At 37.5% G+C, this 13749-nt stretch overlaps 1 protein-coding gene and 1 pseudogene across 6 annotated transcripts in view; both read left to right on the top strand.

Moving 5' to 3' along the window:
* LOC111528420 overlaps positions 1 to 9999 on the top strand; it is a 34837-nt pseudogene extending 24838 nt beyond the window's left edge.
* The window catches only part of SMAP1 (small ArfGAP 1), a 185648-nt gene that overhangs the window by 25342 nt on the left and 146557 nt on the right, over positions 1 to 13749 (top strand). The gene's annotated exons all lie outside the window — the stretch shown is intronic.

Raw genomic sequence — 13749 nt, 5'->3', positions numbered from 1 at the left:
GTTTATTGATTTGCGAATGTTGAACCAGCCTTGCATCCCAGGGATGAAGCCCACTTGATCATGGTGGATAAGCTTTTTGATGTGCTGCTGAATCCGGTTTGCCAGTATTTTATTGAGGATTCTTGCATCAATGTTCATCAGGGATATTGGTCTAAAATTTTCTTTTTTTGTTGTGTCTCTGCCAGGCTTTGGTATCAGGATGATGTTGGCCTCATAAAACGAGTTAGGGAGGATTCCCTCTTTTTCAATTGATTGGAATAGTTTCAGAAGGAATGGTACCAGCTCCTCTTTGTACCTCTGGTAGAATTCAGCTGTGAATCTATCTGGTCCTGGACTTTTTTTGGTTGGTAGGCTATTAATTATTGCCTCAATTTCAGAGCCTGCTATTGGTCTATTCAGGGATTCAACTTCTTCCTGGTTTAGTCTTGGAAGAGTGTAAGTGTCCAGGAAATTATCCATTTCTTCTAGATTTTCTAGTTGATTTGCGTAGAGGTGTTTATAGTATTCTCTGATGGTAATTTGTATTTCTGTGGGGTCCGTGGTGATATCCCCTTTATCATTTTTAATTGCATCTATTTGATTCTTCTCTCTTTTCTTCTTTATTAGTCTTGCTAGCGGTCTGTCAATTTTGTTGATTTTTTCAAAAAACCAACTCCTGGATTCATTGATTTTTTGGAGGGTTTTTTGTGTCTCTATCTCCTTCAGTTCTGCTCTGATCTTAGTTATTTCTTGCCTTCTGCTAGCTTTTGAATGTGTTTGCTCATGCTTCTCCAGTTCTTTTAATTGTGATGTTAGAGTGTCAATTTTAGATCTTTCCACCTTTCTCTTTTGGCCATTTAGTGCTATAAATTTCCCTCTACACACTGCTTTAAATGTGTCCCAGAGATTCTGGTATGTTGTATCTTTGTTCTCATTGGTTTCAAAGAACATCTTTATTTCTGCCTTCATTTTGTTATGTACCCAGTAGTCATTCAGGAGCAGGTTGTTCAGTTTCCATGTAGTTGAGCGGTTTTGATTGAGTTTCTTAGTCCTGAGTTCCAGTTTGATTGCACTGTGGTCTGAGAGACAGTTAGTTATAATTTCTGTTCTTTTACATTTGCTGAGGAGTGCTTTACTTCCAATTATGTGGTCGATTTTGGAATAAGTGCGATGTGGTGCTGAGAAGAATGTATATTCTGTTGATTTGGGGTGGAGAGTTCTATAGATGTCTATTAGGTCCGCTTGGTGCAGAGATGAGTTCAATTCCTGGGTATCCTTGTTAACTTTCTGTCTCGTTGATCTGTCTAATGTTGACAGTGGAGTGTTGAAGTCTCCCATTATTATTGTATGGGAGTCTAAGTCTCTTTGTAAGTCTCTAAGGACTTGCTTTATGAATCTGGGTGCTCCTGTATTGGGTGCATATATATTTAGGATAGTTAGCTCTTCCTGTTGAAGTGATCCCTTTACCATTATGTAATGGCCTTCTTTGTCTCTTTTGATCTTTGATGGTTTAAAGTCTGTTTTATCAGAGACTAGGATAGCAACCCCTGCTTTTTTTTGTTCTCCATTTGCTTGGTAGATCTTCCTCCATCCCTTTATTTTGAGCCTATGTATGTCTCTGCATGTGAGATGGGTCTCCTGAATACAGCAGACTGATGGGTCTTGACTCTTTATCCAGTTTTCCAGTCTGTGTCTTTTAATTGGAGCATTTAGTCCATTTACATTTAAGGTTAATATTGTTATGTGTGAACTTGATTCTGCCATTATGATATTAACTGTTTATTTTGCTCGTTAGTTGATGCAATTTCTTCCTAGCCTCGATGGTCTTTACATTTTGGCATGTTTTTGCAATGGCTGGTACCGGTCGTTCCTTTCCATGTTTAGGGCTTCCTTCAGGGTCTCTTGTAAGGCAGGCCTGGTGGTGACAAAATCTCTAAGCATTTGCTTATCTGTAAAGGATTTTATTTCTCCTTCACTGATGAAACTTAGTTTGGCTGGATATGAAATTCTGGGTTTAAAATTCTTTTCTTTAAGAATGTTGAATAGTGGCCCCCACTCTCTTCTGGCTTGTAGAGTTTCTGCCGAGAGGTCTGCTGTTAGTCTGATGGGCTTCCCTTTGTGGGTAACCCGACCTTTCTCTCTGGCTGCCCTTAAGATTTTTTCCTTCGTTTCAACTTTGGTGAATCTGGCAATTATGTGTCCTGGAATTGCTCTTCTCGAGGAGTATCTTTGTGGCGTTCTCTGTATTTCCTGAATTTGAATGTTGGCCTGCCCTACTAGGTTGGGGAAGTTCTCCTGGATGATATCCTGAAGAGTGTTTTCCAGCTTGGTTCCATTTTCCCCCTCACTTTCAGGCACCCCAATCAGACGTAGATTTGGTCTTTTTACATAATCCCATACTTCTTGCAGGCTTTGTTCATTTCTTTTTCTTCTTTTTTCTTTTGGTTTCTCTTCTTGCTTCGTTTCATTCATTTGATCCTCAATCATTTTCAAAAAACCAACTCCTGGATTCATTGATTTTTTGGAGGGTCTGCACAGGCCTCTGCTGCTTCCCCCTGTTGTTTTCTAGCTGTGCCCTGTCCCCAGAGGTGGAGTCTACAGAGACAGGCAGGTTTCCTTGAGCTGCTGTGAGCTCCACCCAGTTCGAGCTTCCCAGCGGCTTTGTTTACCTACTTAAGCCTCAGCAATGGTGGACGCCCCGCCCCCAGCCTCGCTGCTACCCTTTCGGTTAGATCTCAGACTGCTGTGCTAGCAATGAGGGAGGCTCCGTGGCCGTGGGACCCTCCCAGCCAGGTGTGGGTATAATCTCCTGGTGTGCCGTTTGCTTAAAGCGCAGGATTGGGGTGGGAATTACCCGATTTTCGAGGTGTTGTGTGTCTCAGTTCGCCTGGCTAGGAAAAGGGATTCCCTTCCCGCTTGCGCTTCCCAGGTGAGGCAATGCCTCGCCCTGCTTCAACTCTCGCTGGTCGGGCTGCAGCAGCTGACCAGCACCGATTGTCCGGCACTCCCCAGTGAGATGACCCCAGTACCTCAGTTGAAAATGCAGAAATCACCGGTCTTCTGTGTCGCTGGTGCCGGGAGTTGGAGACTAGAGCTGTTCCCATTCGGCCATCTTGCTCCGCCCTCCCAACCCACCAATCTTACTGTTACTTCTACAGTTTTGCTTATACGATAGTGTGTGTGTGTGTGTATTTTTATACAATTTTTTCACAAGTGAAAATACATATATCTGCTACCATAGTCAAGGTATGGAACAGTTATATACCACAAGAATCTCTTGTGTTGCCCTGTTGAAACCACACACATTTTTCTCTGTCCCACCTCACTCATCCATTCCTAACCCATAGCATCCACGAATCTTTTTTTCACTTCCAAAATTTTGCCATTTCAAAATGTTATGTAAATAAAATTGTGTAATATGCAACCTTCTGGGATTGGTCTTACTCAGTGTAATTCCTTCAAGACACATCCAAGTTGTTGCCTCTGTTAATAGTTCTTTTCTTTTTATTAAATAGAATTTTGTGATATGTTTGTACCATAGTTTGTTTAACCGTTCACCTGTTGAAGGACCTCTGAACTGTTTGTAGTTGTTTACTATTAAAAATAAAGCTGTATAGATTTTTGTGTGGATGTAAGTTTTTATTTCTCTGATAAGTGCCCAGTAATGCAGTTTGCTGGGTTGTATGGCGATTGCATGCTGAGATCCATAAAAAAAGTGCCAAACTTTTCCAAAGTGGTTGTACCATTTTATATATCTAATAATGATGTAAGCCATTTAGTTTCTCCATATCTTTGCCAGCATTTGGTGTTGTGACTGTTTTTTATTTTAGTCTTTATGTTAGATGTGTTGTAATAGTGATAATGGTTTCCATTTGGATTCTCCTAGTGGTTTATGGTGTTGAACATCTTTTCATGTGCCAGTTTTCCCTCTGTATATCTTCTTCAGTGAAATGTCTGTTCATGTTTCATTTTCTAAATAGATTTTGTTTTTTACTGTTGAGTTTTGAAAGTGCTTTATATATTCTAGATACTAGTCCTTTGTCAGATATGTGCAAATACTTTTTCCTACTTTGTAGCTTATCTTTACATCCTCTTCACATGGTCTTTCATAGAAGAAAAGTAAATTTTGAAGAGGTTCAATTTATTAATTTTTTTAATGTACTGTGTTTTTAGCAAGTCTGAGTACAATTTGCCTAACCCTAGATCCTGAAGATTTTCTCCTATGTTGTTTCCTAAAAGTTTTACAGAGATATGTTTTATATTCAAGTCCATGATCAATTTTGAGTTGCATTTTATATATGATACAAGGAATGGATCAAAGTTTTTTTTTTTTTTTTTGCATATGGATATATTTGATCCTTTGAGAACAATTTTTTTTTTTTTTTTTTAAACAGAGTCTTACTCTATCACCCAGGCTGGAGTGCAGTGGTGCGATCTTGGCTCACTGCATACTCTACCTCCCAATCTGGTTCAAGTGATTCTCATGTCGTGCCTCAGCCTCCTGAGTAGCTGGAATTACAGGCATGTGCCACCATGCCTGGCTAATTTTTGTATTTTTAGTAGAGATGGGGTTTCACTATGTTGGCCAGGCTGGTCTTGAACTCTGACCTCAGGTGATTCACCTGCCTTGGCATCTCAAAGTGCTGGAATTACAGGTGTGAGCCACTGTGCCCGGCCTGAGAACCATTTCTTGAAAATATTAGTCTTTCTCCTTTTGTACCTTTGTAAAAAAGTTAATTGACCATATATGTCCAGGAGGGAGCACTACTGAAATTTATTATGTTCCATTGACCTGTTTGTCTGCCTTTATGCCAGTATTGTACAGTCTTTATTACTGTAGCTTCTTAATAAGTCTGGAAGTAGGGTAGTGTAAGTCTTCCAACTTTGTTATTTTTTTCAAAATTGTTATGGCTATTCTAGGTTGCTTGAATTTTCATATGAATTTTAGAATCGCTTTGTCAGTTTCTACCAATAATCTTAGATTTCAATGGGGAATACTTTGAGTCTGTAGATCCATTTGAGAGATAATTGATGTCTTTATTAATATAGTCTTCCAGTCTGAACAAAATGTATCTCTCCAATTATTTAGATCTTATTTAATTATGCTTGGCAGTATTTTATAGTTTTCAGTGTATGGGCCTTGCTTATTTTTTGTTAGATGTTTCCATAAGATTTTATTTTTTAATGCTGTTGTAAAAGATGTTTTTAAAATTTTAATTTCTGAGGATTACAGGTATATAGCAATACCATAGGTTGCTGCACACTTACATCTTGCAACTTAGTTAACCTCCCTTATTTGTTTTCATCGCTTTTTTCGTGGATTCTATTAGATCTCCTACCTAGACAGTTACTATCCTCGAATAAAGGCAATTTTTGCTTTTTTTCCAATGTGAATACCTTTTATTTCCTTTTGCTTGTTTTATTGCACTGACTAGAATCTAGTAAAATAGAAGTGGTGAAAGTGGACTTGCTTGTCTTGTTCCTGATACTAAGGGAGAAAGGGTTCAGACTATCTTGTATGTAAAAGTCTTACAGATATTTTATCAAGTTGAGAAAATTTCCTTTGTTGCTAGTTTGCTGAGAATTTTCATCAGAAATGTATATTGAATTTTATCAAATGCTTTTTTGCATCTTTCGAGATGATCATATAGTTTTTGAATTATTATTTTTTGTTTGTTTTTTGAGACACAGTTTCGCTCGTGTTGCCCAGGCTGGAATGCAATGGTGTGATCTCGGCTCACTGCAACCTCTGCCTCCTGGGTTCAAGCGATTCTCCTGCCTCAGCCTCTTGAGTAGCTGTGATTACCGGCATGTACCACCACGGCCAGCTAATTTTGTGTTTTTGGTAGAGATGGGATTTCTCCATGTTGGTCAGGCTGTTCTCGAACTCCCGACCTCAGGTGATCTGCTCTCCTTGGCCTCCCAAAGTGCTGGGATTACAGGTGTGAGCCACTGCACCCAGTCGTTTTTTAAATTCTTTAATATATTAAACTGCATTGTTTTTCACACATTAAACTTTGCATTCCTGGGAGAAACTACACTTGGTCATGATGTATTACCCTTTTATATATGTATTTGAATTTGATTTGCTATAATTTTACATATTTTCGTGAAGGGTATTAAACTGTAGGTTTCATTTCTTGTGATATCTTTGTCTGGTTTGGTATCAGAATAATTTTAGGCTCACAAAATGAATTAGGTGGTATTCGCCTCCTCCCCATTCCCCTCTTCCCCACTGTTTTTTTCCCCTCAATTTCTGGAGGAGTTTGTATAGAACTGACACTATTCCTTAATTGTTTGGTAGATTTCCCCAGTAAAGCTATCTGGGCCTTGAGTTTTTGTTTGTTTGTTGCTGAACAGATTGTTTATTTAATAGATATTAGGCCATTCCGGTTATCTTTTCCTTCTGGAGAGAGCTCATTTGTGTCTTTCAAGGAGTTGGTGCACTTATAGCATAAAGTTGTTTATAATATTCCCTTATTATGATATCTGTAGAATCTGTAGTAATGTTGCATCTCTGTTTGCTGATATTGGTAGTTTGTATTTTCTCTCTTTCCTCTTCAGCCTGGCTGGAGATTTACCGATTTTATTGATGTTTTTCAAATAATCAGTTTTTATTTTCATTGACTTTTTTGTTGCCTTTTGGTTTTCTACTTCACTGATTTTTTAATTTGTATGGGTACATATAATAGTAGGTGGATGTATTTATGGGGTACATGGGATATTTTGATATGGGCATACAAAGTATAATAATCACATCAGGGTAAATGAGGTTTCCATCACCTCAAACATTTATCATTTCTTTATGTCACAAACATTCTAATTTTACTATTAGTTATTTTAAAATGTGTGATAAATTATTGTTGACTGTAATCACCCTGTTGTGTTATCAAATACTAGATCTTATTCATTATAACTGTATATTTGTACCCATTAACCATCTCAATTCTGTGGCCCTCTGCACCAACCTCTTCCCAGTTTCTAGTAATCATCATTCTACTCCCTATCTCCGTGAGTTCAATTGTTTTAATTTTTAGCTCCCATAAGAGTGAGAATGTGAGAAGTTTGTCTTTCTGTGCCTGGCTTATTTCACTTAATATAATGTCCTCTAATTCCATCCATGTTGTTGCAGATGACAGGACCTCATTCGTTTTTATTGCTGAATATAGTACTCCATTGTGTATATGTACCACGTTGTCTTTATGCGTTCCCCTGTTGGTGGACACTTAGGTAGCTTCCAAATGTTGGCTGTTGTGAATAGCACCACAATAAACATGGCCATGCAGGTATCTCTTCAGTATAATTATTTCCTTTCTTTTGGGTATATACCTAGCCGTGAGATTGCTGGATCATATGGTAGGTCTATTTTTAGTTTTTTTTGAGGAATCTCCATACTGTTCTTCATAGTGGTTGCACTAATTTGCATTCCCACGAATAGTGTCCAAGGGTTCCCTCTACTCCACATCCATGCTGGCATTTGTTATTTTCTGTCTTTTGCATAAAAACCATTTTAACTGGAGTGAGATGATATCTCATTGTAGTTTTAATTTACATTTCCTGATAATCAGTGATGTTGAGCACCTTTTCATATACCTGTTTGCCATCTGTATGATTTCTTTGGAGAAATGTCTGATTAGATCTTTTGCCCATTTTAAAATCAGGTTATTATATTTTTTCCTATGGAGTTGTTTGAGCTCATTATATATTCTGGTTATTAATCCCTTGTCAGATGGAGAGTTTGTAAATATCTTATCTCATTTTATGGATTGTCTCTTTACTTTGTTGATTGTTTCCTTTTTTGTGCCAAAGCTTTATAACTTGATGTGATCCTATTTGTCCATTTTTGCTTTGGTTGCCTGTGTTCGTGGGGTACTACCCAAGAAATTTTTGCCTGGGCAGAGTTTCCCCAATGTTTTCTTTTAGTAGTTTCATAGTTTGAGGTCTTAGATTTAAGCCTTTAATCTATTTTGACTTGAATTTTGTATATGGTAAGAGATACGGGTCTAGTTTTATTCTTCTGCATATGCATATCCAGTTTTCCCAGTACCATTTATTGGAGAGACTGCTCTTTACCCAATGTATGTTCTGGGCCACTTTGTGAAAAATGAGTTCACTGTAGATGTATGGATTTATTTCTGGGTTTTCTATTTGATTCCATTTGTCCATGTGTCTATTTTCTTTCTTTTTTTTTTTTTTGAGACGGAGTCTCGCTCTGTTGCCCAGGCTGAAGTGCAGTGGCGTGATCTCGGCTCACAGCAATCTCTGCCTCCCGGGTTCATGCCAGTCTCCTGCCTCAGCCTCCTGAGTAGCTGGGACTACAGGCGCCCACTACCACACCTGGCTAATTTTTTGTGTTTTTAGTAGAGACGGGGTTTCACCGTGTTAGCCAGGATGATCTTGATCTCCTGACTTCATAATGCACCTGCGTCTGCCTCCCAAGTGCTGGGATTACAGGCGTGAGCCACTGCGCCCAGCCTATATGTCTGTTTTTATACCAGTACCATGCTGTTTTGGTTACTATAGCTCTGTACTATGATTTGTTTTTGTTTTGGTAGGCCGTTTTAGAAGATCTGTAGTATAATTTGAAGTCAGGTAATGTGATTCCTCCAGTTTTGTTCTTTTTGCTTTGGGTTGCCTGGGCTATTCTGGGTCTTTTGTGGTTTCATGTAAATTTTAGGATTTCTGTGAAGAATGTCTTTTTTTTTTTTTTTTTTTTTTAAGACAGAGTCTTGGTCTGTCGCCAGGCTGGAGTGCAGGGGTGCAATATCTGCTCATTGCAACCTCTGCCTTCCAGGTTCAAGCGATTCTCCTGCCTCAGTCTCCTGAGTAGCTAGGACTACAGGTGTGTGCCATTACAGCCAGCTAATTTTTGTATTTTTAGTAAAGGCGGGGTTTCACCATGTTGGCCAGGATGATCTCCATCTCTTGACCTCATGATCCACCCACGTTGGCCTCCCAAAGGTGCTGGGATTACAGGCATGAACCACCTTGCCTGGACATTATTGTGTTTTAATAGGGATTGCATTGAATCTGTAGATTGCTTTGGGTAGTATGGACATTTTAACAATATCAATTCTGACAGGTGGAGAGGCCAGGTTGGCTAAAGCTTTTGCCTCCAGCTTTGGAAAATGACATTGGGGGAAGGATGGAGGGGTTGAGAAAATGAAAAACTGTGAGACCTGGAGGTTGATTTGAGACTCATACATTTAAAGCAAAATTGGTTAAAAATTAAAGGGGTTTCTTGGATATCACTCAAAGTATTGAAGATGACCCACTTCTGGATACCCAGCTTCTCTTAACATTACTCACCAGAAGCTCATTTTAGACCCTGATTCTTTTTCCTACAGTCGTCATAGAAAGTCTTCTCTTGTTTATTCATGTTGTATTACTTTTAGCGTTTTTAACAGGTGTGGTTTGTTCTTACCCTAATCTAAATGAAGACAGGTGTCCAGGATACTACACCAACCCTCTTAAAATTCAAATGGTCGTAATCCTTGGGAAAGTTATCTTGTGGTGGATATTCCATTTACATCTTGAATGGTACATCCAATATCACCACAGCAAAGTCAGAAATCGAGGCTATAACTTGATCTACTGATGTATAAGGCATCTCAAAGAATTTGCATTAATGATACACTCCACTGGCAACGATGATTATCTTCATACTGTGTTGCAGCAATTCCTTCCTGGAACCCAGCAGATCAGATTATATATTAATCTCCTTCTGGCGATCCTGGCTCTGGAGCTGATCTGTTTTCTGATGTATCTGCTCATATACACAGTGAAAATCTGGAAATTTAATAAAGCTAAACCATATCCTGATGTACTTGAAGAGGGAAAAATCTATACGTAACCCAGCGGTATTACCTTGGAGACTGGATTCAGAACTATTTGAAACCTAGAAGAAATTGTTGAAAAGCAAGGAGACATAATAGTATATATGAAGTGACACAATGAAGTGTTGAGTGACTGTTGGCTCTCACTTCCTTGGACCTAGCCTGTTAGCCAAGTAGAATGTGAGAGGCTCACAGTCTTGACAGCCATTGCAGAGGAATCCAGAGTAATCTCACGAGCTGCTGTAGAGAATTGCATCTTTTGCTGAATAACATTTTATAATTTTTGTTGGAAACCTGAATTTGGTTCTCACCTGTGTAACTGTATACTATATAGGGTTTGGGGGTAAAGGTACCTTGTAGACGTCTTGATAACTTGAGGATAATGTCTGTTGTTTACTTTTTGAAATTATTTAACTGCTTGGTTTATCTTAGGATCAAAGGTATAATTTAAACAAAACAACAAAAATCCAATGTTGAATCTTTCAATCCATAAACATGGAATATATTTCAGTTTTTTTGTGTGTCTTTTTCAATTTCTCGCATCAATGTTTTATTCTATTCACTCTGGAGATCTTTCATTTCTTTAAATTTATTTATCTTACTGTATTTGTAGCTATTGTAATGGAATTACCTTCTTGATTGCTTCTTCTCATTGTTTGCTCTTGACAAGTAGAAATGCTACTGATTTTTGTATATTGATTGTGTATCCTACAACCTTACTGAATTTGTTTATTCTAATAGTTCTTTTGGTAGAGTCTAATTTTTTCCAAATATAAGATCATATTACTTACAGACAAGGATACTTTGACTTTTTCCATTCCAAATTGGATGCCCTTTCTTTCTCTTGTCTGATTGCTCTAGCTAGACATTGTTTGACTGTTATGTTGAATAACAGTAGTGATAGTGGGCATCCTTGTCTTGTTCCAGGTCTTTGAGGAAAGGCTTTCAGTTTTTCCCCATTCAGTATGATACTAGCTGGGGGTGTGTCATATATGGCTTTTATTGTGTTGAGATATGTTCCTTCCATACTTTGTTTTTTTGGGATTTCTATCATAAAGGGATGTTGAATTTTATCAGAATCTTTTTCAGTATCAGTTGAAATGATTATGTGGTTTTTGTCCTTCGGTCTGTTGATATGATGTGTCACATTGGTTACTTTGCATATGTTGAACTATTGTTGCATCCTTGGGATAAATCCCACTTGATCATGATGAATGATCTTTTTAATATGTTGTTTAATTTGGTTTGCTAGTATTTTGTTGAGGAATTTTGCATCAGTGTTCATCAGGATATTGACTTCCTTTTCTTTGATGTGTCTGTCTGGTTTTGGTATCAGGGTGATACTAGCCTTGTAGAATGAGTTTGGAAGTATTCCCTCCTCCTCTATTTGTCAGAATAGTTCGAGTAGGATTGGTATTAGTTCTTCTTTAAATGTTTGATAGAATTCAGCAGTGAAGCCATTGGGTCCTGGACTTTTCTTTGCTGGGATACTTTGTATTACAGCTTCAATCTCATTTCTTGTTATTGGTCTATTTAGATTTTGGAATTCTTTGTGGTTTAATTTTGGTAGATTGTTTGTGTCTAGGAAATTATCCATTTAATCTAGCTTTTCCAATTTATTGGCATGTAGTTTCTCATAGTAACCTCTAATGATTGTTTGAATTTCTGCAGTATTGGTTGTAATGTCTCCTTTTTCATCTCTGATTTTATTTATTTGTGTCTTCTTTCTTTCTTTGTCTGGCTTATCTTTTGCTTAGCTTTTCAAAAAAAAAACAGTGTTTTGTTTCATTGATCTTTTGTATTTTTTATTTCAATTTCATTTATTTCTGCTCCGATCTTTATTGTTTCTTTTCTCCTGATTTTGGGCTTGGTTTGCCTTTGCTTTGCTAGTGTTTAAAGCTGCATCATTATGTTATTTATTTGAAGTCTTCTGCTTTTGTAATGTAGGCGCTTATTACTATAAACTTTTCTCTTAGTATTGCTTTTGCCTTATCCTACAGGTTTTTGTATGTTGTGTTTTTACGTTTATTTGTTTCAAGACATTTAAAATTTCCTTTTAAATTTCTACATTGATCCCTTGGCTGTTCAGGAGAATACTATTTAATTTCCATGTTTGTATAGTATATATAATTCTTCCTGTTACTGATTTCTAGTTTTATTCTGTCATGGTCAGAGAAGATATTTGATGTGAATTCAATTTTTTTGAATTTTAAGAGTTGTTTTGTGACTCAGCATATAGTCCGTGTGCTGAGGAGATCCGTGTGCTGAGGAGAAGAATGTGTGGTGTATTCTGCAGCTGTTGGATGAAATGTTTTGCAGATATCTGTTAGGTTCATTTTGGTCTATAGTTTAGATTAAGTCCAATGTTTCTTTGTTAATTTTCTGTCTGGATGATCTGTCTAATGCTGAAAGTGGGGTGTTGAAATCTCCAGCTGTTAACTTGGGTTTTATCTTTGTCTTTAGCTCTAATAATATTTGCTTTATATATTTGGGTTTTACAGTGTTGGGTGCATATATATTTACAATTGTTATATCATCTTGCTGAGTTGACCCCTTTATCATTATAAAATGACCTTTATCTCTGTAGTTTTTCTCTTGAAATCTGTTTTGTTCCATATAAGCTACTCCTGCTCTTTTTTGATTTCTATTTGCATGCACTATCTTCTTCCCTCCCTTTATTTTCAGTCTTTGTGTGTTATTATAGGTGAAGTGTGTTTCTTGTAGGCAGTAGATCATTGGATGTTGCTTTTTATCCATTTAGCCACTGTTTGTCTTTTGATTGGAGAGTTTAATTCATTTACATTCAATGTTATTGATATGTAAGGACTTAATACTGCCATTTTGTTGTTTGTTTTCTGGTTGTTTTGTGGTCTTCTCTTCCTTTTTTCCTTTTTTTTTTTTTCCCATTTGAGACAGAGTTTCACACTGTTGCTGGGGCTGGAGTGCAGTGGCGTGATCGCGGCTCACTGCAACCTCTGCCTCCTGGGTTCAAGCAATTCTCCTGCGTCAGCCTGTTGAGTAGCTGGGATTACAGGTGTCCGCCACCATGCCCAGCTAAGTTTCTTGTATTTTCAGTAGAGACGGGGTTTCACCATGTTGGCCAGGCTGGTCTCGAACTCCTGACCTTGTGATTTGCCTGCCTCGACCTCCCCAAGTGCTGGGATTACAGGCGTGAGCCACCATGCCCGGGAGCTTCTTGTCTTTTCGTGAAGATGATTTTCTCTGGTGGTATGTTTTAATTCATTGCTTTTTATTTTTTATGTATCTTGTGTAGGTTTTTTTGGCTTGATGTTACCATAAGGCTTGCAAATAACATAATTCATTATTTTACACTGATGACGACTTAATATTAATTACAAAAACAAGCAAAGAGAAAACTAATAAAACCTCTACACTCTAAGTTCATCCCCTCCACTTTTAAACTTTTGGTTATTTCTATCTTATTGCATTGTCTGTGTATTGAAAAGATGTAGTAATTTTTTGATAGGTTCCTCTCTTGACCTTTCTGCTAAAGATATGAGTAGTTTATACACCACAATTACAGTGCTGCAATATTCTGTGTTTTTTTTTATGTGCTTACTATTACCAGTGAGCTTTTTACTTTGAGATGATTTCTTATTGCTTGTTAACATCCTTTTCTTTCATTTTGAAGAACTTCCTTCAGCATTTCTTATAGGATATGTCTGGTGTTGATGAAATGTCTTAGCTTTTGTTTGCCTGGCAATGTCTTTATTTCTCCTTCACTTGAAGGATATTTTCCCTTGATATACTATTCTAGGATAAAAGTTTTTTCCTCCAGCACTTTAAACTTTCTCCTGGCCTGTAGGGTTTCCTCTGAGACATCTGCTGCCAGATGTATTAGAGCTCCTTTGTATGTTATTTGTTTCTTTTATCTTCATTTAAGATCCTTTATCTTTGACATTCAGGAATTTGG

The sequence above is a fragment of the Piliocolobus tephrosceles genome, chromosome 5, assembly GCF_002776525.5.
Source record: "Piliocolobus tephrosceles isolate RC106 chromosome 5, ASM277652v3, whole genome shotgun sequence".
NCBI lineage: Eukaryota > Metazoa > Chordata > Mammalia > Primates > Cercopithecidae > Piliocolobus > Piliocolobus tephrosceles.
This window is presented reverse-complemented; position numbering and strand designations above follow the sequence as displayed.